Source organism: Equus przewalskii, chromosome 11 (assembly GCF_037783145.1).
Source record: "Equus przewalskii isolate Varuska chromosome 11, EquPr2, whole genome shotgun sequence".
In the NCBI taxonomy this organism is placed as follows: Eukaryota; Metazoa; Chordata; class Mammalia; order Perissodactyla; family Equidae; genus Equus; species Equus przewalskii.
Genome location: NC_091841.1, coordinates 29,623,366 through 29,651,180, shown reverse-complemented (window position 1 = coordinate 29,651,180; position 27,815 = coordinate 29,623,366). Strand labels below are relative to the sequence as shown.

Sequence of the window (27,815 nt, the reverse complement as noted above, 5' to 3'; positions counted from 1 at the left end):
CAGCCGGGCCTGGGCCGGGCTCTCGTGGCCGGAGCCCAGCATTCCACTCACCGCTTTGCGATGCCTCTCGGGGATGGCTGAGCCGGTCCAGAGGCCTGCGATTGTGTTTGAGGGAGAAGCACACGTGAGTCACCGGGGCTCACATTCTTTGGGATCTGACACGGTTTCTACTTTGGGAACCTGCTAGCCTTGACTCAGCAGTGGTTCACCCAGCAAGCAGGCCGGGGAAGCTGGGAGCGGGGGCCTCCCTGCCAGCATCACGGGGCCGCGGGGAGCCGGGGTCGGGCTGGGAGCCGGGGGTTCCGTCTTTATGACTCCTTTATGGAACCTGGGGGGGGGAACCGAGGTTCAGAGACATGAAGTGGTGAGCCCCAAGGTTGCACGGTGAGCAGAAGGGAGAGAGAGAGCTTGAACCCAAATCTCTGTGACTCCAGAATCTTGGAGGAGAATCTCCTAGAGAGGGCTGGCTAGGGAGAAGATGTGACCTTCAATCCAGGGACACAGGCTGTCCAAAGTGACCCCAAAGGGGAGATGCTGTGACCTGAATATTCTGATCTCACTCTGCTCCCCTCTTACCTGCAGCCAGGGCTCGCCAAGGCCAGACCCAACAGGGAGCCAGAGGGTGTGGGAGCCCATGAATGGAGTCCATGGGGCTCAGCCCCCGGGGCAGAGAGCGGAAGAAAGAGTGTCGAGCACAGGGCGTCTGGCCCTGTGGAGCTACAGCATCTCCTGTGATGCGGGACTCTTGCGACTCTGCGCGGAAGAGGCAGAGATGCTGTCTGGGCTCCTTGGTTCTTGCTCGCGGCTCCTGGCCTGACCTGTGCATGGTCAGTGTGACCCCTGCAACCCAAGCAAGGTCACTCCCAGCAGCTCACGCTCTGCCTCACTCACTCACACCCTCTGTCTCTCCCTCCCTCTTATGTCTGTCTCACTTCTCTTTCTTTTTCTCTATGGCTCTCTCCATCCCCCGAAACGTCCCCCATTGTTGTCTACCCAGAACTGACTGGTGTTGGTGTGGGAGACAGAGAGCGGGTCAAAGTAACCTGAAAAGACCTTTGGGGGGCAGCCTGCACAGCGATGCCCGTGCAGCACTCGGCCCCAGGGAAGGAATGTACCCCGGGCCAAGGGCGTCCCTGCCTTGGGTTCTGCCAACAGGAACATGATTTCCCCGCTTGAGGGTCTGGCTCAGGACTGCGGACTTTCCTGGGGGCGGGGAGGTTCATGGTGAGAGAGAGAAAATGTCCTCGGTTTGGGGAGTCCTGGGATGTGGCTGAGGCCAGAGCTTGCCATGTCACAGGAAGTTGAGATATCCGTGGGAGTTTCCCTCCAAAAGAGGGGAACATCAGGAAGGGCAGTAGGCGACCAAAGGAAGCCACCCCCCCCCCGCAGTGAAGCAGGCAGGAGCAGGACCCCCATGCAATCTCGGGTCTCCCAGCAGGTCGGGGGTCCTCGGGAGGCTGCAGGTGGCCCTGGATGTGCCACCTGGGGACCAGTGTGCACACGGCCCTGTCTGCAGCCCCTCGTCCTGTGGGCGGGGTGTTCACGGTTCCTGCCAGGAGCTCTCAATGTCTCTTTCCCTGTGGGAGCGTCAGGGACCAGAACCCCCAGAATCCTCGCCAGCGGTGGTCAGCCCATGGAAACACCTCCTCCCTCTCTGCATCGCCATCAGGAAATCCCCAGGCTCCACCCCCAGCAGCACGGCACACACCCCCACCCTGCTGGTCCCTCGGCTGGCCGCAGAGGGCACCAACTCCTCCCTCAGTGATGGAGCGTGTCCCCGGGGCCAGGCTCTGGGGTCACACAGTGAACAGCTCGCTCCTTCTGCTCCTGAGGAGCTCGGAGGCTGCGCCGGTGGAGGAAACGTAGGCAGGCACTGCATTTGCACACAGCAAAAGCATCTAGCTCAGGCTTAGAAGATCAGGGAAGGTCACCCAGAGAAGGTGACACAAGCAAGATCTGAAGGCAAAAGCCCCAGAGAACGGCATCCAGTGACCCACCGAGTGAGGGCTCTGAGACAAGAGATGCTGATGGCGCCTGGAGCTGCAGATTGGTCCACAGGGCAGGGATGCGGGGAAGCGGCAGTAAGAGGCAATGTGGAGGTAGGCGGGGCAGATGTCAGGAGTCGCCAGTGAAGACAACAGCGGCAGGGCCGTAGGGAAGGCAGGGTAAGGCCAGATGTGTAGGTCGAGAAGGTGCCTCGGGCTGCTGGGTGGAGAATGGTGGACTAAAGCCAGACTGGGCGTCGGAAGCCCAGGGGGCAGGCTGTCAGCGTGATCCCTGGGGGAACAGACAGCGGGCTGACTAGGGCAATGGATGTGCAGAAGGACCATTGGACAGACCCAAGAGTTCCAACAAAGATCAAAGGGGCCAGTTTTCCTGATGGATCCCCCACAGGGAGTGGTACAGGGGGTGGCGCCCTAGATGACTCCCAGGATTCTGGTGGAGGAATGAGGGGACTGTTGTAAATCTCCATGGAGAACACGGAAGGGAAGGGTTGGGATAAGACGGTGAGCTTCCCACTTCTGGTCATGGCACAGTAACTGGAACTGGATCAGAACCTCTGTCACCAACCATCCCCAAAACCGCACAGAATATGCGAGGCCATGGTTTCCAACGCTGTTTCATGGCGGAGCAAGGCTGTGATCTCCAAGGGAAGAGAACACATGATATGAACCCCATGAGCTCCCGGGCTCTGTGCGTGGGAACACTTTCCCAATGGTGGTGTCATAGTGGGCAACCAAGTAGAACACAGCGGTCCTGCGAGTGAGGAGGCAGAGAGGAGAGTTTGGGGGTGCTGAAGCAGCTAGAATCTGCAGGGCCAGAAGCAAGAGAAGAGGAAGCTGCGTATGGGAAGGGAAGAAGTTTGTGTGAGGGTCCCTGGGTGCTGGCGAGACTACCTGAGGCTTAACAGGTGGTCTCAACCCTTGAAGGTTTGAGGACGGAACAGAGATACTGAATGTCAAGTGCTAAGGGACTTTGGGGTTCTTGCCCAGCCAGAGTAGAGGGACCTCATTAACACCAGTCATCTGGCTGTGACACCCCAAAGGCCTCATCTTAATAAGGACCACACTTTAGAGTAATGCCCACTGTGGACGTTTCACAGCCAAGACTAGAACCAAGCTTCAACAAGACGGGTCATTCCGAGCTTGTTTCGCACCACGTTGGAGAAGTTCTCGAGACATGATGGTTTTCCACAGATCCGCCATCACAAATAAGAAAGCCAAGGCGACGTACACTCAAGTGATCAGCCAGTAACTGAACGGCCTGCTAGAACGAAAATCAACCCTTTTCAGAGGAAGATGTCTGAACCCACAGTTTCTACAGCATGTCATCCACAATGTCCAGTACGTAATCAACAATTACCAAACGCACGAAGACACTGAAGAATGTGACTCACGGTCACGAAGGAAAAATGACAGTCCACAGAAATCTGTCCTGAGATGGGCTGGGATCATAGGTTTAGAGAACAAATCTTTCAAAGTAGCTCTTATCAACATGCTCTAAAATTAAAGAAAAATATACTTGAAGAATTAATGGAAAATATGGCCTTCAGAAGGGAGCAGAGAAGGAATCTAGCCAAAAAAAAAAAAAAAAAGGAAACTACAATAAAGGACCAAATGGAAATTCTAGAACTGAAGTGAAAAAGTCACTGGATGGGGTTATGAGTTACTCAGCTTGAGAAATGCCACAGTGCCTTAGGATATCCAGGTGGAGGCATTCACATCCACATTATGGGTCTGAAATTCTGGAGGGAGACCAGGTTGGGAGACAGATATTTGCAAGTCATCAGTGTGGAGATGAGAATGGCTGATCTCCTCACCTCAGCTAAGACCTCCCCTCTTATTGCGGAGGTAGAATAAACAAGCAGACAAACACTGAGGTCTGGAGAGCTTAGCAACCTCCGATGGCACCCACTCTTTCGATCTCACCTCTCAGAGATCTCTGCCCTCCAAGCAGAGCCTCAGCCAACCTTGACCCTTTCGATCCCCAGAGACCAATTACAAGCTCCTCATGAAGCAGAGCGGGGCCTTCGGGATGCTTCCCTGCTAATCAGAGCTGCTCTGGGAAAACTGCTACGAGTGAGGTTCCTTGCATGGTGCCAGGCAGATGAGTTCTTCGCCCTCCCACTCTCGCAAGATGCGCTCTGTGCTCTTGCTGGATTCCGGAACCAGCAGCCCCCTGACCCTGACGGATGCCTCGTACCCCTGGCTCTGGAAGCTGAGCAGAGGAGTAGACGGAGTGGCAGCTGTCAGGAGATGCTCTTGGCACCCCAGATCCCCGGACCTGTTGGAAGAAAGAAGGGAGCCAGGCTGCAGAGATGACAGGAGGAGCTCCCCATCCAAAGAAGTGATTAATAGTGGTCTCCGTCTGAGCTCTCACCTCGGGCAGGCACTGGAGCAAGCATGTCACGTGAATTGCTGTAACATCCCTAGGAAGTGACAAGCCCCATCTCCCAGGTAAGGACAACTAACGCCAGGATGGGATAGAAAGCCGGAGGACTAGGATTGGAACCCGGGTCTCTCTGACTCCAGAGCCTGTGTGTTTCGACTAAGGTGTGTGCCCATCTGTTCTGCAAACCCGTTTCTTCCGGAGTCATCCTGGTCTCCACAAATGGCTCGCCATCTTCCCAGTTGCTCAGGCCAAACGCCTGGGGACCACCCCTCCTCCCTTCTCCCACCACAGCCAGTTCCTAAACCAGTGCCCTTGTCTCACCTTCAGAGTACGTCCTGGATCTGCCCCTCCCCTCCAGCCGGCTCAACTGCGATGCCCTCCTCGCTGCCTTCCTTGTTTCCACTCTTCCATCATCCCGTCTAGCCCCGTTTGGTAGCCAGAGCGATCCTTTGAAAAACTAAAACCAGCCATTCACCCTTCCTCGGCTTCCATCCTGCTCAGAACAAAATCCGTAGCTCTCACCTCTGAGGGCGTGCGTGATCTGTCCTGCCTGCTTGTCACCCTCATTTCGGGTCACAAGCCCCTTTTCCCACTCTGCTTCAAGTGCACAGGCCTTTTTAAAATCATGGTTAAGTTTATTTCTGCCTCAGGACCCTTGCACCTACTGTTCTTACGTCTTCTCCAGGTCTTCACACGGCTGACTCCTTGTCAGGTCTCAATCCAGATGTTACAAAGCCCTGACCCAAAGCACTAAAGTACCACCCCTCCCCCCAGGACTAGTCACTTATTACAACTTCAAGCAGTCATCACTCTTAAAATATTGTGTTTGGAGGTTTATTTTCATGTGGTCTGTCTTCTCAGCTATATTTCAAGCTCGCTGAAGGCGTGGATGGTGTCTGTCTTGTTTCCTGTGCTATCATCCATCCTCAGCACAATTTCTGGCACAAAGAGACACTCAGAAGCATGGATGGGATGGATTAATTTGGGTGGATCTACACAATCCCAAAGTCCCAGACCCTGATCCTGTTGTTTAACTTTCCACTTATTCTGCTCATCCATCCACCCACCCATGCCTCCAGCCTTCCATCCTTCCATCCATCTAACTATACATCCTCCCACGCACATGCCCATCCATCCATCCATCTATCCAACCATCCATTTGACCATCCATCCCCTGAGCGCTAAGCTGGGTACTGTGGACCCAGAGGACCACTCTCTGCTGGGTGCTGAGGCCCCAGAGATGACCAGATGGCTTGGAGAAACTCCCAACTTAGTCTTCCTGTTCCTTCTGTTCCTCATTCGAGGAGCTGGCCCAGGCAGGAACCACCCCACCCTGGTAAGCAGAGCCGGGCGAAGCCCTGGGGGTGCAGTTCCTGTTTGTGGTGGGTCTGCACCCTCTGGGCCTCTGAGAGAATGCAGGAGAAGACTCTTACCCTCTCTGAAGAGTCAGCTGAGGAGGTACAAAGTTCAAGATGGAGCACCAAAGGCCTGAGGAAGGGTGTGGTCTGTGCGCTACCAAGGCAAGACCAAGGAGCACGAGGGCACCTGGAGGAGGCAAGAAGTCCTCCAGAACGAGGAAGAACCCAAGCTGGTCCCAAAGGCAGCAGACCCTGGGGCGGAGAAGCAGGGGTGGCAGGCACGGGGCAGAGGCAGGAACGAGTGCAGCAGGAGCGTGAGTTGCTGGGGCCGGGTGAGCAGAGGGCTGGGGCCCAGCAAATTCCGACCCATCTTTCAATACCCAGCCTCAATGACCCCACTTTTGGGAAGGCTTCCCCAAACTTCCCCACTCCCATCCCAGATGAGGATAATAATAATGATGGCAATGGGGATGCAAATAATAAATCGTAAGAGTTATTGAGCACCTCCTATGCTGAATACCTTACGTGCACTGTTTCCTCCAATGCCACAACGATAATACGGTGGGGGTGGGTGGATGAGTGGGTGGGTGGATGGATAGATGGATGGATGAGTGGGTGGATGGATGGATGAATGGAGGAATCAGTGGGTGATGGATGGGTGAGTAGATGGATGGGTGGATAAATGGATGCATGAGTGAGTGGATGGGTGGATGGGTGGAAGGATGGGTGGGTGCGTGAATGGATGTGTGGATGGATGGGTGGATGGGTGGGTGGGTGGAAGGATGGGTGGGTGCATGAATGGTTGAGTGGATGGATGGATGGGTGAGTGGGTGGATGGATGGAAGGATGAGTAGATGGGTGGATGGATGTGTGGATGCGTGAATGGATGAGTGGATGGGTGGAGAGTGGATGAGTGGATGGGTGGATGAGTTGATGGATGGGTGGGTGGGTGAATGGATGGGTGGGTGCATGGATGGATGGATGAATGGATGGTTGGTGGATGGGTGGATGTGTGGAAGGATGGATGAGTGGATGAGTTGATGGATGGGTAGATGAGTTGATGGATGGGTGGGTGCATGAATGGATGACTGGATGGGTGGGTGGGTGAATGGATGGCTGGTTGTATATAAGAAGGGTCCCCATACCCTCCCATTCCTCTAAATGGTTAGTTTTGTGGCTGCCTCAGTGTTGCCCATTGAGGGATGGCTCTTTAGCACGCAGGGCAAGCAGGAGGCCTGGAGGGTAGGCCCAGCCCCTCCCGCCTTCCCCATGCACATTCCTCTTCCCTTCACGATCACTCCCCTCTTAGGCCTTGCACCCTGGCGCCCACTCGAGGGACAGCTTTCCAAGAGGCTCCGCCTGAACCAAACCTCCGAGATCTTCTCTCTCCCACCCACTTGCAGACACCCTGGCTTTGGCCTCCCCCTCCTCAGCTTCCTAAGTCCAGGCCCCCCAGCTGGCCCCTGCCCCCAGCCCAGAGCCGTCACCGCAGCTGTCCACACTTACAAAGCCCGACTGTTTGATAAGGCTGTGCCAGCTGGAACGAGACACTTCCCGTCCGACGGGAGGTTCTGCACGGAGCCTGGGGGCAGCTGTCAGCTCAGGGGCACACAGAACCGGATCTGGGGCCTGCTCGGGGCCGGCGCCCTTCCTGGGCGCCCCCTCCCCCCCCGTCAGGAGACACTCTGCCGGGCCTGGCCTTGGATCCCAAAATTGGCTCTTCAAAGCGGAGGGCCAGTGTGGGGGACCCCCGGGGGAGGGCCTTCAGCTGCTCAAACGCTCTGAGACCTGGTGCTCCAGTCCCTTAGGAAACCCGCCCCTTTAGGTGGCTCAGGCGCCGGGGCCGCACGGGAGTCTGGGGCTGGTGGAATTTGTTGGTCCTCTCCTGGGGGTGATACTGTTCTCCTTGGTCATCAGCCACAAGTGACCAGGTCAGAGACTGAGGAAAGAGGGAGAGGTCAGTATATAGCAGGCAGCATGGTTTGGTCACGAACGGCCAGGACGGATGCTGGGTCGGCCACCAGAGAGGCCAGAGCAGTGTATCCTGGCAGAGTCCAGCCTCGAGTCCAGCAGGGTGCTGCTGGGTCCCCTCTGGGAAACCATGTGCTGAGGGTCTTCAGGGCAGCAGAGACGGTCACTGCCCAGCCCCTTTGGCTGGTTCACCGCCCACCAGGCACTCATTCCACACTATGACCTGAGCACCCACTGTGTGCCAGGCACGGGGACACCAACAGACCCCGACCCCTCCTCTCACGGGGCCTGTCCCCACAGCATAGCGTCCTCCCACAGGGCCAGCCGGGCCCCCTCACCCGGCCCAGACCCCAGGCCGGGACCCCTGGGCCGGCAGAGCCCACTGTCTTTTCTGGCTCTGGTTCCTTCTCAAACGCTCTAATTACATCCTGGGAGAAACAATCAGAGTGAACCTAAGGTTGCTTTTTTTTCTCTCTCTCCCCCCCAGGCCGAGCCTGTTTAATAACTTAATTAAATAAACAGAATTATAATTACAATGTTAATATTTCCTTTCTGTAATGCCGGCACATTCTGCTGGAAGCCGTCCCTCTTGGGAACGGCAGCTCCCCGAGGCCCCCAGTGCCTCCCTGGTCCGAGGCTGGTGGCCTCCTAGCCTCCCGCCAGTGCCTGGCCTGGGCCCCCCGGGGCTGGGGGCCGCGGAGCTGGCAGGAACCTCGAGCCAGGGAAAAGCCGAGCGTTCTCCCTCTTGACTGTTTACAGGGAGCTCAACTGCACGCTGGAAATTACTCTGAAGCTCCTAATTGTGCATTTCCTTCCTACAACCAGTTTCCTTTGACAGTCACTTTGAAAACGTCCCCCACTAAATTCTCCCCAGGCCCCCTGGTGGGAAGGGGGAGAAGGCAGAGGCTGTGGAGGGGAGCCAGCCCCTTGAAGGGCCCGGCCTCAGGGCCCAGGCTGCTCTGCTCGGGGCATCTCCAGGGGGACTGCGGTGTCCCCCCAGGCTGGTGAATCTTGATTCCCCCCCCAGCTCCCACCCCGACCCACTAGATGACCTGGAGCCAGTCAGCTTTGCCTCCTTGAGTCTCATTTCCTCATCGTAGATGTGATCAAGAAGGTTCATTTGCAAGGGCCGGCCCCACTGCGTAGTGGTTAAGTTTGGCACGCTCAGCTTTGGGGGCCCAGGGTCACAGGTTTGGATCCCGGGCATGGACCTACACCACTCATCAAGCCATGCTGTGGCAGTGATCCACATACAAAATAGAGGAAGATTGGCACAGATGTTAGCTCAGGGCCAATCTTCCTCACCAAAAGAAAAGAAAGAATGTTTATTTGCAAAGTAAGGGTATGAGATGGGCCAGCTCACGGTAGGTCCTCAACAAAGGTTAAGCTCTTTCCTCTCAGCTTCGTGGCAGAAATGCAGCATGGGAAGATGGAATTCTCCACACTATTTTCCCTCCGCATGGGGTGTAGACAAGAGGGGATGAGCAGACCGCCTGGTCCACATCCCAGCTCGGCCTTTCACTAGCAGAGCAGCGAGACCCTGCAAAGTGGCTTGCTTCTTTGTGGCTCGGTTTCCAGGTCCGTGAGTGGGGAATAATGACAGTGTCTGCACCACCGAGTCCTCCTGAGATTACGTGACAATCCTCCCGAGGGGCATGAAACAGGGCAAGACTCAGAGGACAGCTTAGCACATGCGGGCAATGGTCCCCGTGGGTCGCTGGAGGGGGCCGGGTGGGCTCCGGAATGGACGGATTCGGGTCCCAGTCCTGGATGCCCATGTTCTGGGAAAGCCCCTGATTTCACAGACCCTCTCTCCCCAGGTGGGGGTACCAGGTAGCCTCAGGCTCAGGGGCGATGAAGAGGGGACCCTGCAGTGTCAAGAGATACTCTCTGATGGTGCTAGAGCCGCACCCGAGGGAGCTCCTGCGACCTCCGTGACCCACCTGCCCAAGACTCCGCCCCCTCCATCCATTCCGGGACCCTGAAGCCAGTCAGCCTGCGTTCAGCCCTGACTTACTGTGTGGTCTTAAGCAAGTCACTGAACCTCTCTGAGCTTCCGTCTCTACATCTGCAAACTGGGAGTAATAACCGGGTTGCTGGGACGATCGGGGAGTTAACGCATGTCAAGTGTTGCCCGGGGCCAGGCACATAGTAGGCACTCAAAAAATGTTGGCATAAGGTCTACGACTGCTATGTGTTCATTCCCACGCTCGGTGCCACCCCTGGATGGTCCTGGAGATGATGGAGGTACAGCCACCTCTCCAAGCGTCCTCCCAGGCGGAGGTCAGGAGGCGCTTTCTCTGCCCAGAGCTCCTCTCCCGTCCCCGAGGCCCGGACTCCCGTGTCCCGAGGCCCAGCTCTGACATCACCCTCCTCTTGGCGGCTCTCCCCAGGCCCGGCTCCCTGGGACTGGACCCCACACCTCCCCACACCCTCCTTGCAGCACTTCATATCTCCCCCGTGTGTTAAACTCATGCGAAAGTCCCACTGAACTCAGATTCCTGGAGCCCTGGGACAACAGGTTTATCTCAGCTTATCTCCTCACTGGTCCTCCCCCAAGAGCCATGGGGAAGCACGGGGAGGCCGGGGCGGGCCTGGACCTGGAAGCACACACACCCGGGTGGGGAGGGGGTCAGAGGGCACACACGGGGATGGAGGGAGGAACGCCACCAGTGAGACCATATGGGGCGGTAGAGAAGAGGGCGGTGGCGGAGGTACGGAGAAGGAGACAGGTTTGAGATTCACAGAAGGAGGTCGGAACGCCGGAATGAGGTGGAAGAATCTGAGAGCTGGATCCGAGAGCTGTGTAATATGGACGGGACTCCCCGGGCGGGCTAAGGAAGCACTTATCGGAGGTGACGGCTGTGGGCAAGGCTTGGCGCCATTCCCTGAGAATAGGAGCATTGGGGAGGACCAGGTTGGGGCTGGTGGGGCGATAGCCAGTGAGGTTTGAGGTGTGTTGAGTTGAAGGTGCCTCTGAGCGCCCGTGGAGACACTGGGCAGGTGGTTGGGAGATGGACCTGGAGCTCAGAGCAGCGATTGTCGCTCTGAGCTGCCCCAGCGGTCATTGTCCCTGTTTTTGTCCCAGAATCCCGCCGAGAGCTACAAGCAGAGCTGGACCCAGGACCCGGCTCCACCACCCCCCACCCCAACCAGAGATGCTCCAGCCCTCGCTGTGGTTTTCCAGAAGGATGCAGGGTGGGCAAAGCCTGAAGAAGAAAGTTCCCTTGAAAACACAAATCCTTTCAGCTGTTCTCCTCTTGAATCATTGGCAGGAGCCCCAAATCTATACCATTTTTTTTCTGGTGAAAAATAAGATTAAATCCGCCTTGGTCACTAACACTGTGAAATCGGAGGCAGTGACAGCGGACCCTAGGAGCATTCCCAGCCCGGCCGGCCTCCCGCGTCAGAAGGGGCCAGAGCGAGCCGGGCGCCAGCGGCTCTGTGCCCACAAACAACAGGTGCTGGGGGTGTGGGGGGGGGGTGGCGACCGCCAGCAGCTGGTCGGGCCAGGAGCGGAGGCAACTGCCCTCTCTCCTCCAGACGCCCCCTGCCGTAGGAGCTCGTTCCCTCCACGCCGAAGTCACCAGGTGAACACTGGGACCCCAGGCTCTTTTTCTATGGCCAGGACCTCTCCCCGGGTCCAGAACTGCTAGGCAAGCAGCCCAAGGCACTCGCTCGCCTTTGGAAGAACTCTAAGCAGCAAAACCACCGTGCACCCCAAACTGAACCCCGCTCTCCACCTGTCTTCCCCCATGTTCCCCTCCTGCATTGTCATCCAGCCACAAACCGGGGGACGCAGTGACTTCCCAACCAAGCCCCAATCATTCTTCTTCCTCCACTCCCACATCTGCCCTCCAGCCTCCAGCCCACACCGGCGTCTCCCCCAGATTGAGCCTCACCCCCAACTCACCTTCTGATGCAGCTGTACCTGTCACAGAGGGCTTCAAACAGGACCCTGCCAGTCTCACCTCCTCCTCCCACTGGCTTCCAGATAGACTCCAGGCTGCTCCCCATGGCCTATGAGGCCCTCTGCCAGGGCGCCTTGCCGCCCGTGGGTCCCCCTCCAGGTCCTGTCCTGGGGTCCCCACCACTGCCCACCTCCGTGTGACCTCCAGGCAGGCCCAATCAGGGGCGACCTTGACCTTCCAGGTTGCTGCCTTTGCACATGCTGTTCCCTCCCCAGGATGCTCTTCCCTGTCCCCACACCCCCAGCTATGCTAGACCCCTTCTCCCCATCCCTTCCTCAAGGGGCACTGTGTGTGCGTGGGAGGCAGCGGGGGCCTCAGTTAAAAACTGGGTCTCGCAATCAGAGGGCGGGGAGCCTCAGGAACTGCGTCCACGTCCACCACCCGCAGCTTCTCCATAGGTGCAATGGAGGTCACCGTCCCACCCGTCCTCTCGGATAGTCCTTCCCTTGTTCAACAAATGTTCACGGAGCGCCCGCCAGTGCTCAGCCTGGTTGCAGATGTGGGGGATCAAGCAGGGAACAAAGCACCCAAAGTCTCTGCCACCATGTGGCTCACCTCCTGGTAGAGGCAGCAAGATAAAGACATAAACCATTGAGCATGTCAGGTAGGCGAGAGCTACAGAGTGTCAGGGAGCGGTTGTAAATGGGGGCCAGGGGAGGCTAACTGAGCAGGCCCTCGTGTGAGCAAATCCCTCAAGGACAGAAGGATGCAAACAAGGTCAAGGAGTGTCCCAGGCACAGAGCACAGCAAGTGCAAAGGCCCTGGGGTCTCAGGCTGCCTGCAAAGTATGAGGAGCAGCGGGGAGGCCATTGTGGCTGGAGTCAAGGAAGGAGGGAGATGAGGTCAGAGAAGGGAGGGCAGGGGTGGAGCAGGGAGACGGGCGGGCTGCAGGTCTGGTGAAGACTCTGCCGTTTCCTCTGAGGAGCAGCCACTGGAGGTGAGCAGAGGAAGGGCGCGACAAGCCTCAGATTTTAACAAGATCGCTACCTTAGGGGCCAAGGGAGGGATCAAAGGGTCATGGAGGACCCCTGCAGAAAGCCGGGCGGCTTGGGCCAGGGAGGTGGGGGAGGTGGCAAGAAGTGGTCAGGATCCAAATGCCATGTGGCCGGGACAGCCCGGGGCACGCAGAGCGCTTCCAAGCATGCCCGGCCCGGGTCATACGCTCGGGGCGCAAGAGGAGTTAAGTGATTAAGATGACACGAATATGCAAGGGACGATGACAGTTCCTAAGGCTGAGGCACAGGGACTAGGGGACCCCAGGGGAGGGTAGGACACTCCTGACCAGGACGGTGTGGCCTCCACGCCGGGCCTAGGAAGGTGGCGTGGACGATTTGGGTCAAGGTGGGGTTAAGGGTCCCGTGGTCCCAGTGGAAGAAACCGGACGCAGCTGCCTGCTCCCACCAACCCCCTGTCGGGTCCTAACCCCGCTAGGCCTGACCGGGCAGGTCCCGGCGTCCCCTGGGTCCCCGAGTGACAGGAACCGCCGAGACCCAAAGTTGTCCAGGAGACGCGGCTGTCGGCGAGGCGTCCGGCCGCGGGGGGAGCTGGTGCCCGCCGGCTTCCGAACCAGCACATTCTAACTCCACCAGCTGCTCGACTGACCTCAGGACCCTGCCGCCGACTTCCTGGCGGCCAAGGGAAGCGGTGTCCTGCAAGATCGCGGATGCTCCTGGGAAGGGAAGGAAGAACATTCTGGAGACAAACACACGGATGGTTTGTGGAGGAGGATTCTGACACTCAGCAGTTTTCATTTTGACACATTTCTCCGCTCGGGAAGTCGTAGGGTGACCCCAATCCCGAGCCCACCGTGTGGCGGGAGTAGGGGAGACTGGGGGCCCCGGTGGTCCCGCCAGTCGCTGGATCTGTGCCTCCGGGCGAGCCCCTCCGTCTCGGGCCCTCCGTGGCCCTGCCGGTGTTGTTGGGTGTGTTCCTGAAAAGACAGCTTCCTCATCGACTAACGGCGTCTGTGAGATCTCGCACCCCTCCCTGGACTGGAGAATTCCAGTTCCAGCTGCCTACCTTGAAGCCTCCTTCCCCTCCACTGCCGTCTACACTGCCGTCTACACTGCGCAGTGTCGTATACTGCAGCACCCTCCCCGAGGGTGCGCAGTGCTGGCTCAGTTCCGAGAGGGGCAGGGGACCCCGACGCCCTTCCTGCACGAGGACAGCCGGCCCCGACTCACCTGTCTGCAGACGCGTCTCCAGACTCTAGAAATGCATCTCATACATCAAACCAAAGGGATCCCCAACTCCATTTCTCCTTAACTGAATCCCAAATGCGTCGACAGCCATTCCAAGGCGGCCCAAGGCAAGGGCAGGGCGGACAGAGAAAGTGGGAATGGGGACAGCGATGGCAATCGCAGTTAAAATATCTCACTTCTGCCATTTAGACACATAGGGACGCCCAGGACCAGGCCTCGGCAAAGGCCCAGGGGCGGAAACTATCGGCATGACAGTAAACCGCCCTCCCGCTGGTCCGGGTCCTTTTCAGGCCTAAGCAAGTTGGCAGGTGCTCGCGGTTCCTTCACCCCCAGCCTCCAACCCAGACGCTCTCAATACGCCCATCAACTCCCTGCTCCTGGACCACCATGGGGCAGGAGGGCCTCGGTGACGTGTGCGGCCACGGGCCCAGCATCCCGCAGAGCCAACGCCCTTTCGAAGATCGCATGTTCCTTCTGGCTAAGTTCCGCGTGGAGAGGCCGCCGGGCGGTTTCAGGAAGGAGAGCGGCAGGATCTCTCGCGGGCCTCCTGTTCCCTGCGTGACTGTCTGTACTTCCCAGGGCCTCCCTGAGTCTCAGTTTTCCCACCTGCGAACGGGGACCCCGCCTCCCTCACGGCTCGGGGATCTCTGTCTGCACGGGTCTGTAGACGTCATCTCGACTCCTGCCCGTGGCCACTTTAATAAGAACACAGCTGGTACCTTTGGAGCTCTCCTTGCATGCCAGCTGATTTACGTGTATTATACAGCTTCGTCAGCCCACATATATTAGCTCATTTAATTCTTAGAAGAACCTTGTGAGTTCTTATTACCAGCATCCCCATTTTACGGATGAAGAAACTGAGGCTCAAAGAAGTTGCCCAAGGACACACAGCTAGAAAGGGGCAGTCTGAGCCCAGAGCCCCTGTTCTTAACCGCTGTACCACACTGCCTCCCTTCCGATGAAGCAAAGAAGGCCCAGAGAGGCAAGAGGTCTGCCAAAGGTCACACAGCAGGTTCCTGGCTACGCAGAAACCCAGGATTCCTGACTCCAGGCCTCTGTTCTTGCTTCCCCATCCCCATAATCCAGCCCCTCCATGGCTTGCGGGCATAACACGGGCAAGTTGTTTGTGGGAGAGGTACACAAAAGAAATTCTCCTGCCAGGAGGGACCTCGTGAGATTCCTGCCCGATTAATAAAATCTTATCAAAGAACACAATGATTCATGCCAAGCCACCAAGTCAATCAGGAATCGGCAGGACTGTAATTTCTATCAGACTATAATTAGCTGAATTTCCTTTTGTAATCTTGGGAATCCGAGGAGAGCGCAGCCTGTCATTGGAGCGGCGGATAATCATCAGGCACCTCTCATCCGAAATGGCTGGGAGTAAAATCGTCCTACGGCTCCCTTTGATGTTTAAAGAGGAATCATTAATGCAAAGGCAGAGAAAAATTAGTGGAATTTCAACTACAAGACAAACGCAGCCTTGTTAGGAGCCAGGGACCATGGAGGGAGGCAAGTTCGCAAGGCTGTTGAAGCAGAAGGGCAACCTGGCAGCGGCCGCCCCCTCCTCGGGCAAGAGAGCACGTGAGGGGTTGGGGTCCGTGTGTCTCCAGGGCTGGCACAGCGCCAGGCAGACCTGCCGACAAGACATGTGGGGAATGAATGAGTGAGGGAATGAATGAGTGAGTGGAGTCTAGGAGACAGGCGAGGGGGCCGGCGAGCCGTTTCCGTCTCCCGGGGCCCGTGAACTCCAGTGCAACCGCAGGCCTTGTGTTCCCAGGAGCCCAAGTCTTAAGGTGGCAGTTCGGGGCCCCATAGAGGTGAGGACCCACCCCACCCATCCAGGGGGCAGCCGGCCAGTGAGAGTCAGAGAGATCCCCGGCCGGAGGGGGCTCAGAGGGCGTCCACTCCCTTCCTGGGAGGTCCCACGGTCCAGCCCTCTCTCCCTGCAGGGCTCCAGGGGCCCAGCCCTTGGCACGTCCCGCCGGGGCAGGCTGAATGCCCTCCACACCCTTGGCAAACACCCGAGGAGATTCCAAAGAGGCGGCCTTAAGGATGAGACACTATATGAATGAAGGAATGTGTGGTAGGAAGTGACAGGGGTGACTCAGGGTGACTCAGCCTGGAGCCTGCCAGGGCCCCGCTGAGAGGCCGTCTGTGGCCAGGGCAGCCCCTCACCCGCCCGCCCTTGGGGAAGGGGCCAGTTCTCCTTTCCCCAGGGCCCACCTCCCAGGCTGGTTTTGCGCCCAGATGCTTAGAGAATGGTGGGCAAGAGGGCGCATGGCAGGTGCCTGGACGGAGCCCGGAGGCAGAGCGACGGAGGACCTGCGAGAGGAGGGGAGAGGGGCTGGGTGGCTCCCCTCCAGAGAACCCAGGAGGCTCTTCCTGCCTTCCTGAGAAGACAGCCCATCCAGCAAGTCTTCACGGTCCAGACGGGGAGACAGGAGCCTAGAGGGGAGACGGCCGGCCAAGGTCAAAGGGCCGATAAAGCAGAATCGAGAAGAGGATCCAAGTCTCCTGGTCCTAGCTCGGATCATTGATCCCCCAGGCTGTTGGCCAGTGATGGAGGACGTGGGCATCATGCCATGCATGCCAAAACTCTGTCCAGGAGGTCCTGCTGGCCCCACCAAGGTACCTGCTGGAATCCTCTCACATTGCCCACGTTCCCTCCTTGAGATGCACTCAGACGCTTATTCTATTGTCTGTCAACCCGCCAATCCGTCCATCCATTCATCCATCCAACTGTCCAATGGGAGCACTTTCTTGCAGCCTGGCCATGTCCTCAGCACCCCTTTGGAACACACACACTCACACGCACATCCACATACACACTCATCCTATGTTCATTCATACCCCATTCTCCACATCTGTCCATCCATGCACTCATCCATCCATCCATCCACCCACCCACTCATCCATCCACCCACCCACCCATCCATCTACCCACACTCTCATCCATTCATCCATCCATCCACCCACTCACCCACCCATCCATCTATCCACACTCTCATCCATCCATTCACTCATCCATCCATCCATCCATCCACCTGCTCATCTATCTTCCTGGAGACTATCCAGACACTCATCGATCCATTTATCCTTCCACATACCTGTCTGGCCATCCATCAATCATTTATTCATTGACCTTGCTCAGTAAGCCCTGACAAGGCGGCAGGTCCTGTGGCTTTCCTCTTATGCCCCAGTCTTCCATGTCCCCTCCCTCTTCTCCAGCCATCAAAACTTGTCCATTCCAGTAGCCCCCATGACTCAGATCATGGCCCATGACCTGCAGGAGCTCACAGTCACAAGGGACGGGCAGGATCTGGACCAGGAAAACCCTAAACCAGACGGAACTGCCCCTCCCTCCCTCCTTGTCGACCGTGGAGCCCTTGGCTTTGTTCCTCCTGCCGATGGTCTTCATCCCTGATCTGGTTGGGAAGGGAGAGGCCCCAAAGCTTCCCACCATCCCTCCAGCTGGCTCAGGGAGAGCCGGCCTGAAGCCACAGGGGCATGAGCAATGCTCGTTGCTTCCTGTCTGGCCCCAGCCTGCCCCCTCGGTGCTCCTAGGTGCCGTCTGTGGTCCTTGGCTGCAGGGCCTAATTAATTCTGGACCAGCCCAGCGCTTTGAGATCACTGGATAAGAGAGAATTCCAGAAGGGCAGCTCAGCCTCATAAAACCATAATTGGCTGTGTTTTTATCATCATCATAATACCTTACAGCTTGTGCATTTCGAAGTGCTTCGTTCCTGTGATTGAATTTAGGGCCCACGGCAGCCAGGCCTGGAGGGTCAGGAGGCCAATGAGAGACCCGCTGGACCGCACAGCGCCATGCGACCCTGGGTGGGACTGTCCTTGGAGCCTCAGTCTCCTCCACTGTACCAGAGGAGGCAGTGCCCTCCTGGTGGGGGCCGCGTGAGGTCAAAACGAAGGGGACACAGGAGGCTGTGGTCAGCCAGGCGAGGGTGGCAGGACAGACGGGATGGTCCCACCTGCCACTGAGAAACCACATGCCCCCGAGTGGTCCAGAAGTCATCAGAGACATGAGGCTCTGTGACAATATCCGGTGCCTTCCTCCTTCGTCCACGCCCTGCGGGTCACTGCTGAGCAGTGACTGCCATCTCTCATTTCCTCTGCTCCATTGCCGTTCTCCGTTATTAACTGGGAGACACAAACGAGCTAATTGAAATAGTCTCCACAAGTAACCAATGGCCAAGGATGCCAGACGGGACCCTCTAACGCAGGTGGGAACCAGTGTGGCCAAGGCCGGACGAGGACCTGGCGCCATCAGCCTGGTCGTCTCTGCGCCCCGTTCTTCTGGGTTCCAGAGGCCTGGAGCCCGCACACAAGGGAGCAGCTGTGGGGAGAGCCCGATGGATGCTGCTTCGCCCAGGAGAGAGGGGCCCAGGCCCCAGGATCAGGGCTGGCTGTGGCCTCTCACCCAGTGGCCTTTTCTCTCTGCTTTCAAGCTCAGAGTCACAGCCCCTGCCCCCCACACCCCCCGACTCAGCTCTTTCCAAACTGGCCAGGATGCGGGGTCTTAGATTTGCGTCTGGTGATGGTCTTGGCCCCCCACCGCCCACCAAGCCTGGGATAGCCCCAGCACCCCCCGGGGCAGCCCCGAAGCTCTGGCAGGGCCTTGGCCAGAGGGTGGTGTGGCCTCGCTGCGAGACAGCCCCCTGGCCAGGTGGACCCCCAGCCTCCCTGCCCATGGAGGCAACCAGAAGCCAGACCCTGGAGCAAGCCAAGCCTGCAGGGGCTCCTCACCATCCTTGGGAAACGTCCCAGCTGCTCCGTTGGCTTTCCGGCTCAGAGGGGCCCCCGGCTCCCTCCAGCCTCAGCTCTTCCCATGTCCTGGGCCCCTACAGCCAGCACGCAGCCTCCTCTCCCGCTGCCCCGCTGGCCCGCCCGTCCTGCAGCACTGCCGCCCACGTTCTCCCTTGCTTCCAAGCTCTCGCGCATCCTGTCGTTCAGCCTACAGCCCCTCCCCGCCTCGCCTCCCCTCCACTTCATCCCCCCTGCTGATGTCTCCCTGTCCTTCAGGGGCCTGCCCAGGTGCTCCCTCCTCCTGGGAGGCCTCCTTGATGCCCCAGCTGGGCCAACCCCCTTCTCTGTCCTTCTCCTGCTAAAAGGGGCTTCCCACTCTGTCCTCACCGTCTGCCTGCCCGTCCGTCTCCACCATCAGACTGGCAGCTCAGGAGGGTGGGATCGCATCAAGTCAGCAGTGTGCCCTGGCACCCACTGAGGGCCTCCAGGACCAGCTGCTCCCTGCAGACCTTTAAGACATTGCCCATAGGAGGGCTGTGCCCCGACGGGCATCACTTTCTTCTAACTCCTTTATCCTCCCTTATCCTTCCATCCATCCCTGCCTGGGAGGCGGGAACCAGAGGGGAATGTGTCCATCGGGCAGGAGGAAAGCCACCCCACTGGGGCCCTGGCCTCCCGGCTGCCTAGGCAAAGACCAATCGGTCCCCTGGGGAAGACCAAGGCCTCTGTGGCCGGTCCCAGGCTCCCGTCCCCACCCCCCATCCTTGCCCCAGCCCCCGGGGAGGGTGAGCCAGGAGCTTGGAGCGAGAAGTCCCGATGGATGCTGGCCACGTGGAGGCACAAACTCGGGCCTCCTAAACTCCCGTGAGAACCCCTGCAGAGGCCGGGAGCTGGCCTCGAGCTGGGGGCTGCACACTCACACAGGCCCCGGGACCGGGCGGGTCCCGTTTTTGTGAATGAAACTGTGGCCCGGCGTCCTCCAGGAGCCCAGGCCCTGCCGGCCTGGCCTGACCACTCGGTAACCTCCAGAGGAGCGCTGGCATAAAGGGGAACTTCAAACCCGGGCGTGAGTCAGACAGAAGGAAGAGAAATGCGTCTTAGGTTTCACTCAGGCCTCAAACCCGGATCTGCCACGGGGTTGGAATTACCAGCCGGCCCTGCAGGAGCCCCCTGGCCTGTCTGCCACGCTTGGGGTCCTCCGTCCTCTTGTGCCCCTTCTGTCGTGGAGGGGCCACCTCACACACCCAGATTGGCCTGACTTGAAGGGGACTGGTGATGGAGGGACGCCACTGGCCATTACCCCGTTCCCTGGGCCCTTCGGCAAGTTTGTTCGAGCGCCTCCAAAGGGCCGGGCCTCGTGCCTCGAACAAGACACGCAGGGTCCCTGCCCTCCTGGGGCTGACAGTGTCGGGTGGGGAAACCGGTTAACCCGCAAGCACCCCAAACAGAGGAGCCGCGTGGACAGCAGCTGGCGGGGAGAACCCCGGCGCAGGGGCCCGGGAGCCGAGCCCCAAAGGAGGAGACAGAACCGCAGAAAGCGAGGCTGTGCCATCCAGGTGGCAGCTCGGGACGTTCCGGGGGCTGCCCTCGGTGGACAAGGCAGGACAAGGAGGACGCCTGCACAGGTCCTGGGACCTTCTGGGCCAGAGCTGGGGGAGCGTTTCTGGCCGGGCAGAAAGGACCGTTCCCAATGCCCGGGGGTTCCCGCCCTGCAGAAGGTCAGCTGTGGGGGAAATTGCAGCCTCCTGTCGCCAGGAGTGGGCAGGAAACCCCCTCCATCCCGGGGGAGGGAGCACGGAGTGGGGCAGAGGCTGCTCACCCAGCTCCGGAGGAGGACGGCTGCCTGCCAGGGACCCCGGAGCTTTCTCCTGGCCTCTGTCCCTTCCCCAGGCAGGCTCCTCCACTGCCGGCCCCTCCTTGCCAGACGGCCCTGGGCTCTGCTGTCCCTTTAAAGGAGCCTGAGTCAGAGAGTTAAGAATGAGAGTGACTCAGGGTGGAAGGGGTGGTCACCGGCTGGCAGGGCGCCAGGGCTGCTGCGGCAGAGGAAGCCGGGCGACCGCAGCTGCCTGTGTGCGCTCTGCTGCGAAGGGCAGAAACCACAAAACCCCATTTGAAATTCCACCGTGCGGAGCGGCTGGTGTAATGAGGTTACCCCTCATAATGGGGGCATTCAGGGCCCACGTGGGCCTGCGGGGCTGGGGGCCTGCCCCCCGGGGGCCAGCTGATGGTGATGTCATCTTCCGCTAGGAGCGCCCCACCCCCACCCCCCGATTAAGGACTTGAAAAAAATGCACCAGGAAACTCAAGCGACAGCCAGACCGGAAGTCTTGGTTTTATTTATAGTTGATCACTTATGTCCGGCCTGCTCCATGGGAGGCCCAGCAGGGAGGATAAAGAGAGCCAAGGAGGGGGTGACAAAAATGTCCCAAACCCTGCCTAATGTGGAGGCCTGAGAGCAAGCCTAAAGTTCTTTGCTGAGCTCCCTGGCAGCCAAAGTGAAAAGGAGAACAGGTGCAATAGTGTGACACCACGGGAAACCGGGGCCATCGGAGCCTGAGTTCAGATCCCAGCTCTGTCACAGGCGAGCTGCAAGACCTCAGATACATTCTTCTTTATTCTCCAAAAATGGGGAGAAAAAGGCTGAATTGGTCAGGAGGGCCACACAAGGTGCCCAGCACTGTCTGGATGGTTCGAGAGCCTCTGCTGGTCTAGGATCTACAGGTGGATGGCACAGTCGCCCCCACTCTCCCCACCTGTGTACAAGGCAGACATCACTAAAGGATTGCAGCACCCTTGCTCCCAGCCAGAGTCGGCCTCACAGACCCATCCCACACAGTCTCCAGGGGGCCACCCCCAATGCACCAGAGTCGGCCTGGGGACTTACCTGCCTGTCATTGGGAGGAGAGGCCCAGGGGGGTCTCGGTCATCTTGATGTCCCCAACACCTGGCTCATGCCTGCGCATGGCGGGCGCTTAATAACAAATTGTCTAATAAAGGACGGAGGGGGAGAAGCAGGGGGCAGAGGAGAGGACAGGGGGAGCAAGGGGACAGGGACTTGGTCTTGGGCAAGTTGTCGGGCTTCTCGGGGCCTCAGTTTCCTCATCTGTTACATGGGGATTTTCAGTAAGTCCATCGTGTAGTCGGCCTGGGGTATGATGGGGCTGGGCACGCAGCCCACTTAGCACACGGGAAGTCCCCAGCGCGTGAGGATGAAGACGACGAGGGGCGTCCGCATCGTCACTAAGAAGGACCTGACACTGGAGGTGGGAGCGAGGCGGCCCGGTCTGGCCAGTCCTCCGAACTCACAGGGCCCTGGACCCCCGGGGTCTAGGCACTGAGCAGGCCTGCAATGTCCCAGGCAGGGCCCCCGGGTGGAACAGTGAGGGGGGTTGTCAGGCCTGGCCGTCTTCCCCTCCATTGTCAGGGGCAGCTCGATTGGGCCCCCATGCTGCTGGCTGACGCCTCCCAGCTCGGGGTGCCCAGGGCGCCCTCAGTGCTGGCCAGAGGGCCTGGCCGGGGTGTCAGCCTAGTGCAGCATTCCTGCACGGCCGTGTCATTTCCGTCCCCAGCCCATTTCCTCCACGCCGCCTCAGCCCACGGGCCAGTGGCCCTTTCAACTTCCACTTGAAAGGCTGATGTCTGGGGGGAGTGGGGGGCAACGCCCTGCATAAGCCGTTCCCCAGAATCCTTTGTTCTTGACTCCCGGGGGGGGGGCCTCCTGGCAGCATCGTGGCCCCCCGAGGCATGTCCATGTCTCTGCCATCCAGCCGGAGCCCACACCTGCCTGGCCTCCCTCTTTCCTCTCTTTCTCCCCTGCACCAGCTCTGGTGGCAGATGTCACCCCGAGGGGCCTTTTCCCCAGAGAAACAAATGTCCCTCTTCTCACAAGGTGGCCAGGCCCGGGGAAGGGGGGAGGATGAGGCCACAGGGGCCCAGCTTTGGATCCCTCCGCGGGGCATCCACCAGCCCGCCGAGGGGACAAGAAGAGCTAGTCCCTGTCCCCGAGGGGCCAGGCAATGAGAACGAGCACAGACACCAATAAGCCTACAGATGGGCACGTCGTCTTCGTGGCCACGATGGAACCAGACACGGCCGAGTCGGAGGGGTGCCCCCGCGGGGTGGTCAGCAAGGCTGCACTGAGGAGACGGCCTTGGAACCGAGAACCAAAGGAAAGAAGGAGCCGTGAGGGCAGAGGCGGGGGAACCCGTCCAGGCAGAGGGAGCAGCATGTGCAAAGGCCCGGGCTGGGGAGAGCTCCGGGAGCCGAGCTGGCAGGACTTGGAGGCCACAGTGGAGCTGGCGTGTGAGCAGGACAGACCTGGAAGGCCAGCCCCCCAGGGTCTCGTGGAGGGGACATCACCCTAAGGGCCAGGGGAAGGCGTTGGAGGCTGTAGGCGTGGCGGGACACGCCTTGGCTTATGACCTGAGCGGCTCCTGACTGTCACAACCCATGTGGGAGGCTGGGCTCCTGCAGGAGTCCGGACACAGCCTGCACTGGTGAGGGACCAGCGTGGATGCACCACCTCCTCCCTGGGCAGGCGGGGATCCTGGTTTCTCCACCAAGAGGGCCGGTGCTCTGGGCCTGGGTCCCTGTATGCCTTCCCCTCCCCGGCCCAGAACCTAAGAGGTAGGGAGGGACCTCCCAAATCCACGGGGGTCATCCCAGCCCAGGAGTGCCGCCCACTGTCCCCACTGCCCCAGCCGTGGTGGACGGGTTTGCCTGCCTGAGTTTATGAACTGTGTCCTCAGCTCCTGCTCTGGGGCCTTTGGGGACCGTCCTGCCCTCTGCATGAGGCAATGACCGGCTAGAAGCCAGCTGGGTCGTCTTGAGTGGAAGGGCTGGAGGCCTTCTGCTGCATGGTGGTCTAGCCTGGGAATCACCTCGGGGTGGGAGATGTTCGCTAGAGCAGGACGTGCACAGCTCAGGAGGGGCCCCAGCCCCTCCCACGAGGTCTGCTGGTCTTACTTCCAAAACACCTCTTGGTCTCCACCTGCAGCCCCACCTGTGTGGCCCGACCATGCCCAGCTCCCACAGGGATGACCACCCCAGCCTCATGGCGGCTCCCCCGTGCCCTCCGCCCCCTCCAGTCAGTCCTCCTTGCAGCAGCCAAAGGGTTTCCCTTAAAACATGCCAGACTCTGTCCTGCCCACTCAGACCCGCCAGGGCCCGGCCACCCCACTCTGGATAAAACCCAGACTGCCCAGCAGCCCGGGGGTCCGCTATCCCCTACCCTCTGCACCTGCCTCACCTGCCTCCTGCCAGTTCCTGGAGCCCCCGGCTGCCCCCTGCCTCCAGGCCTCCACCCAGGCGTTTCTGAGGCCTGGGGCTCCGTTACCCGCGGGCTGCCCGCGGCTCAGGCCTGCTCTCCCATCACAGCCCTCAGGTGACCTATGCGCGGCCACCTCTGTCCTGAGCTGCAAGAGGCGCCCTCCCCACTCCCCGTCATTCCTTCCTCCACAGCAGCTGTCTCCACTCGTGTCCTGACCGTCTTCTCCACCGGGCAGTGGTCGTGCTCCAGGGGTGCCTGGGCGGGGTGTCGACATCCCCAACCACTGAAACGTGTGGGTCCATGGGAGGCGCCACTTCCCTCTGCCTGGGAGACACTCACCATGATCCCCAGATCTCTTGGGGGGGGGATGGGGTGGGGCCTGAGCGGAGTGCACCTGCCAGGAGGCAGGACTGCAGGCATGGAGTGGAAATGTCCGGGAGTCCAGAAGGCAGATTGTGGCTCAAAGGCTGGCAGGACCTCCTCATACAAGATGCTCAGCAGCAGAGCAGGCTGTCTCTGAGGTAGTGAGCTCCCCGGCCGGAGGGTTATGAAAGCTGGGAGCGTCCATTCTGGGGGTGGGAGGCCTGATACAGCTGGTGGAGCATCAGATCCAGAGGGATGACGTCAGCACTTCCTCCTCCCTGTTTCCCAGGACAGTGGAGGCGCTGGTGGGGAGAGAGACCCCCCCACGCCTGGCTGCTAGCTGGGTCCCAGCCCGGGCTCCCAACTCACTCACCTTCTCCCAGACTGACTCTCCCCTTCGTGAGAGGGTGGGTGAGTGGGTGGGCGGGGCGATAGCGGAAAGAGGACCTAAGCAGGAGCTCCGGAGGGAGGTGGGCGGGGCTCTGGAGGGAGGTGGGCGGGGCCCGGTGGGAGGTGGGCGGGGCCCCCGGTGGGCGGGGCTTTCTGCCGCCACCACTCCTCCCTCGGGGTTAAGGTCAGCGGGAGCCGCACCCACCCTGAGAACTGCCGAGGGCCGGTCAGGCCTCCTAGGCGTGCCTGTGGGGGACCTACACAGGTGCCCCCCGCAGGGATCCTGGAGCCACCCAGGGGACCAGGGGATGATGCCGCTGGGGTGCCGCTCATTCATTGGTTCACCTATTCATGCGTTCATTCGCGTCATCCTGCCTTCCTGGGTAATAATCATAGTGGGCCTATGAATACAGAACGTTCTTGGGGGCATCCTACACGCCAGGCACCCCACAAGCCAGACGCGCAGTAACTCATGGGACCCACACTGCCTCCCTAGGAGGCGGATGGGCAGGAAGAGGGGAGAGAGCTCCCGCGAGACCCAGAGGGGAGGGAGGGCGGACCCTGCTCAGAGTCGGTTGGGTGGCCGTGGACTGGGCGGCAAACCGGCCTGTGACCAGAGGTGGGGCCGTGGCCAGGAGCCAGCCCCAGACATCATGGGACCTCGCAGGCCTTGTCAGGGCCTTGCACTTTGTCCTGAGGGCTGGGGACCCTGCGAGTTGCAGGGACGGGACCCTATTTGCCACTTCAGAAGCTTCCTCCAGCCGCTGCGTGGAGCAGGGTTGGAGGGGCCGGAGAGGGCATTACCAGGGTCGTGGTCACGCAGGGCTCAGGTGGGAGACTCAGAAGGATGGGAGGTGACCCTGACAGGGCTCGGGGACAGAGTCGAGGTGAGAGCCAAGGAGAGGGGGTGTCCAGGCAGCTCCCAGGAGGACGGAGACACCTCAGTGAGACGTGGAGCCGGGGGTGACACGGGAGGGGCACTACCCCGCATTTGGGTCAGCTGAGCTGGAGAGGCCTGTGGACGGTGCTCAGATGCCCAAGGCGGAGACGGCAGCTCCACCGGAGGGGAGCGCCTCCCACACCAGCCAGCTCCTCTGCCCTGGGAATCATGGCGGCCCCCGCCATTGACACCTGTCTCAGCCACGACGGGATGCCCCCCCCACCGCCCCTCCCACTCACCCCAGGATGGCTTTCGTGCCCATCAGCACCACCTACCGGCTGCTCAGGGCAGGCCCCCAGCAATGTCCCAGTGTGTCCTGGTGTGTCCTGATGTGTCCCCATTTTAGAGATGGGGGAACTAAGGCCAAGAGATGCCTGTCTGAGGTCATCCAGCGACGGAGAGGTGGAGGTGACATGAGGCCCCTGAAGTCCTGCCCTGCAGCCCCTCCAAGGAGACCCTTGTGAGGAGCAGAGAGGAGTGGGTGCTGCCAGAAGAGGCTCAGCCTGCCCTTACCTGCCTTGACACTGTCAACCTTCCAGCAGTCCCAGGCATTTCCGGCATGCCTCCACCGACCCCAGACTCAGGCCACGGGAGCCCAGCTCTGGTGAACAAAGTTCGTTCATTTGGGCCAATGCCTGCTTCTGTGACCACTCTCCCTACCCAACAGCCCGGCTGGGCCTTGCTGGCAGGTGGTGGTTACTGTAGAAATCTGAGCCTGTCCCTGCTTGAGTCTCTCCTGCTGCCTCCAACACTCAGGGTGTCATCCCACCTGTTAAACCAATAACCAGATGATGGTGATAATGATGGTGGTGGTGGTGATGATGGTGATGATGACGATGGTGATGATGGTGATGATGGCGATGGCGATGATGGTGATGTTGATGACGATGGTGGTGGTGGTGGTGATGATGGTGATGATGACGATGGTGATGATGGTGGTAGTGGGGATGGTGATGAGGATGATGGTGATGATGTTGATGGTGGTGGTGGTGGTGGTAGTGACGGTGGTGATGACGGTGATGAGCGTGAGGATGATAAGGTAAGGATAACTTTTACGGAGCATTCACTACACGCCAGTTGCGTTCCCACATTATTTCATTTATGCCTCATAACAACCTTATGAGCTCATAATACGGTAATAGGTCTACTGTTATCTCCGTTTTACAGAGGAGGAAAATGAGGCACAGAGAGGTTCGGTCACATAGCCAGTTAGCAGTGGAGCCCAGAGGCAGGGGCACTAGCACCTGTCACTAACCATTACCCTACCCTGCCTTTGGTTATGGAACAGCGTGTCTTTGTGGCCCCTCACCTGACACTCCTTGTCCACCCCCGAAGAACAACTCTCTCCCTTGTCAATACCCAGCTGGCTTCTCTTCCCCAATAAGACACGAGGAGAAAGCTGAGGCCTCGGAAGGGCAGGGCACAGAGCTATGAGCGCCCTTCAGGGCACCGCCAAGATCACCATTCCACCGGCACGGGCTTACGAAGGCTCCACCGCCTCGCCTGCCCGCGCAACGCTCCTGCTCTGATGAGTGAGGCACGGCCCGGGTATCCTTGCCCTCGTGATCAACGGGCCTGTGGCAGGCTGCAACTGCCCTGCTCCCGCTGGCCGGGGTGGGCACTGGGCAGCACATGGCTCATCTCTCAGGGGCCCTGTCCAGCAGTCAGACCCTTCTCTGGCCACACTTGGACTTTGAAACGTGTTGATGTACTCTGATGTGTTTGAGCCTGAAAACACGCTTTACCGTCGATCACATCCTGCTTTAGACGAAACAGAAGGCCGGGTGGTTGCAAAGAACCGGGGCACGGCTGCCCCATTTGCTCCCGATTCCCGAGGGCTGGGCAAGCCCTCCTTCAGCTGTCCAGCTGCCCCGCCCGTGGCTCCTTCTCCACTTTACAGATGGGCAAACCTAGGCCTGAATGGTTGAGCTGCTTCCTCGAGGCCCCCAGCCCCAGGGAAGCAGAGCCGTGATCCCAGCCCAGGGCTGCCTGAAGCCAAAGATACCCCCGCCTCCCAGGGCCCCCACCGGACACCCTGCTGCCTGCTTGGGGAAGGGAGGCACCTGTGACAAAGGTGGAAGGCCTGATGCTGAATTCGTTGTTAATAGTGTGGCAGGTGGAATCCTAGGATGGCCCCCAATATCCCCCTCACTCCCCGTGTACACTCCTGACGTAACTCCTGCCACAGCGAAGGTG

General features: G+C 59.6%; 1 long non-coding RNA gene across 1 annotated transcript; it reads right to left on the bottom strand.

Moving 5' to 3' along the window:
* Positions 1-9,018: 9,018 nt before the first annotated feature.
* Positions 9,019-18,830, bottom strand: LOC139074534 (uncharacterized). The gene is made up of 2 exons (XR_011524218.1): positions 18,658-18,830; positions 9,019-13,361 (listed from the first exon to the last, which is right to left on the bottom strand). It is a non-coding gene; the product is annotated as an uncharacterized lncRNA (long non-coding RNA).
* Between the last annotated feature and the right edge of the window lie 8,985 nt (positions 18,831-27,815).